The following is a 3,018-nucleotide window of genomic DNA, read 5'->3' as shown; positions in this document are numbered from 1 at the left end:
TCCTTACCTTATCAGCTAGAGCATGGGGATGGAGGATCAAGGTAGCTCATTTCTCTCCCACCCCCAGCACTTCCTGACCACGTGATCATAAGCAAGTCACTTTGTCTTTCTGTACCATGGTCACTTTGTTCATAAAGGGTGGGTGACAACAGTTAGCATCCTATCGAATGATTGATGGAAGAAGAGGCCTGCACGCAGCCAAGGCCTTATTGTCACTTATTTGAGTGATGGGTTGTCCCGCAGAGTCTGAGATACAGGGATTCATACCTATATGTGGGGCGTAAGATTTTCCTTACTAAAGCATTAGGAAGGAAGGCACTGATTATAAAAACCTGGTCCCCCTGATGCGAACGGCAAAACTCCAACTGACCTCCATGGAAGTGGGATTTCAGCCGAGGAGTTTTGGTGACCCCAAAGGGTGACTGACGTTATGGTAGTCTCTATAAATATACATCGGCCAATGTTTTCTAACCCATCCGGTTGCCTAAGTAGTAATGTATGTGCTTAACATTAGGCAGCTTTATTTGAAAATGCGGCCCATTGCTTCTTTGACCAGAAATGGTTCTCTCTCTTTAGTCTCACTAGCCTTTAAACCTGCTCTTACCTTTTAAATTGTAATTGTTCTCTCTTTGTATCAACTTTTTTATAGAGATTCTGTGTAAATGAGAAACTTGGTTTATTAATAAATATTACAGATTCTACCTCATGAATAACCAACAGCCCAGTGGTTTGGATTTTGCTGGTTCTTGAAAGATGAGGCATTAAAGAGCTCTAAAAGAGCCTGTAAGAGTTAGATACTTGACTCTCCCTGACTTTCCATGGGATATGGCCCCACGGGTCCTCTAGATGCTTTTGAAGTCCCACCCAGCGCACACATGCCTTGTAGCCTCTGTTCCTACAAGCCACTTATAGGTTGCACTCAACCACATGAAGTGCAGCAATGCTCAGCAGTGACCAGTGGCATGGAGCCACACTCTGCAGTCCACGTGCATCTCCAGTGGTTTCATTCAAACAGCCCAGAGTCTATGGCATCACCTTCACATTGCACCTGCTGATTTTCCCGGCTCAGCTGGTAACTCACAGCAAAAGTTTTCTTTCTGTGAGCCCTGAAAAGTCAGCTTGGCACTGTAAAGGCCTCCTAGGACTTTCAAGGGCAGGTTGTAATAACGTCCTTTGTGTAGGATCACAAGCAAGTGTTGCTGCCAAGCCATTACCCTTCGCTGTACTGCACGCACCCTTAGCAGCAGCAAGAGGACAGACAGCATCATATCAGTCAGCACAAAGGGAACGGGACAAGTCTTGGCCAAATATCATTGCTCTTGGGAGTCTTTCATCCCCAATGTTATTCTCAGAATGTTTTCCGGCAGGATGGACGCTTCCCACCCTGGCCTGTGGGAATCAGCTTAGTGCTTATACCTCACGAAACTATTCTCTTCTGACCGGTGACAACAGATGCTCCCTCCTTTAACCCTTTTGTCTCCACCGCTTCACGTTACATGCTTCTCACTGGAAATGAGCATAACTCTGCTGAACTCAGCAGAAGGAGCTGGCATCTACTTCACAATGTCCTGGCTCAGGGAGTTCGGTATCCCCATGGGAGAGTCACTGTTTGCAAATGTGACTTCCTGGCTGCTGTGAGACAATAGCTTACATATGGAAGTCAGATAAAGTTTTGCTTTGAAGTATAGGTGAGCCTGGGGTGCTAGGGTGAGAGCTGAAGCAGAATTTGCCCCAAAGCAGCAGTTTATTCTGAGCTAAAGGAATCGTCCCACCCCCAGCAAAGATCTAGGATTTTTGCTTCCATAATCACCTCTTTTAAATGCAGCACAGGCTGTGGAGCAGAGCAGGAGACCAGGACAAGGCAGCAACTGTGGCACTGGGGAAGGGTCTGAGATGAATCGCTGTTGCAAAGATCTGGAGCTGGGGCCTGGTCATTCCCTGCAGAGAGCGTAACCTGTTCAGCAGATGAAATGAGGAGGTTCCAGTCACATTCCTCATGGAGCAGCATTTGCTTTGTTCAGAAGACCCACAAAGTCTTTGCAGAGGCAGGCAGGGGTGTCTGCATTGCACAGGGACATAGAAACTGCCATGTCAGATTGCACTAGCACACCGAATGCAGTCTCCAATTGCAGGCAACCCAGAGGCTTCAAGGACCCTCACGTGGGCAACTACAGAATCACCTGCCTCTACAGGACATTTCTGTCTAGCCCCCTTAATCAGAGCTTGACTTAACCATCTCACCATGGCTGAATCTGGCAGCTCTTGGGCCATATAGCCATTTATCTAGACAGCCAAACCTGACTGTATTTGATCCAAAGGCATTTAAAGTGGAGGCGCTGCTACAGCTGAACACTGCCTCAATCCCCGTTGGTCTCCCTTGTCTAAAAGATATGCATACCCCAATATATCATCTGCAGGAACATCCCAGAGATTAAAAACATGTCCAAAGCTATTATTCAGGATGTGCAGGAAAGTGTTTGTAAGCTGCGTTACCACCGATCCTTGTGGCGGTGAAATAAATTCTGAAAGTCGTTACAAATCTTATCTAGGCATTCCTAACGCTTCCCTCCGCGCGGTATGTGAGCACCCGGCCAAAAGTTTGAGAATATACAGCTTCTGCCCTTAGAAAACTAAGGAGCTAGATAGCTAGTGGGAAGTGGGGGAGCTCTGCTGAAGTTATGCTGATACACACCATTTAAAATTCACCGACAATACTTTCTCAATTACACTGAGTTACGTGGCATCTTAATATAGTACTTTATCCCACTTAGTACATACTTTCGTGGACAGAAAGGGGTTCCTTCCAGTATGCTCCATCTTGAATATTCCTTTGGTAAACTGTTCCCACATCTACCTGCCATAAAGATGTGGATGGAAAGGATTATTCTTCAGTCCCTTCTAATTCAGAGGAATCCCAGCGTTTCTACCTGTAGCTCTCATTGGAACAGAAGTCACGTTTTTATATACATTTCCCGCATTATAATCCAGGAGGAAAGACGCGTTCCGACTCGACAGCCC

Source organism: Alligator sinensis, unplaced genomic scaffold, assembly GCF_000455745.1.
Source record: "Alligator sinensis unplaced genomic scaffold, ASM45574v1 scaffold569_1, whole genome shotgun sequence".
NCBI lineage: Eukaryota > Metazoa > Chordata > Crocodylia > Alligatoridae > Alligator > Alligator sinensis.
The sequence above is the reverse complement of the archived record's forward strand: the minus strand, read 5'-3'. Positions refer to the sequence as shown.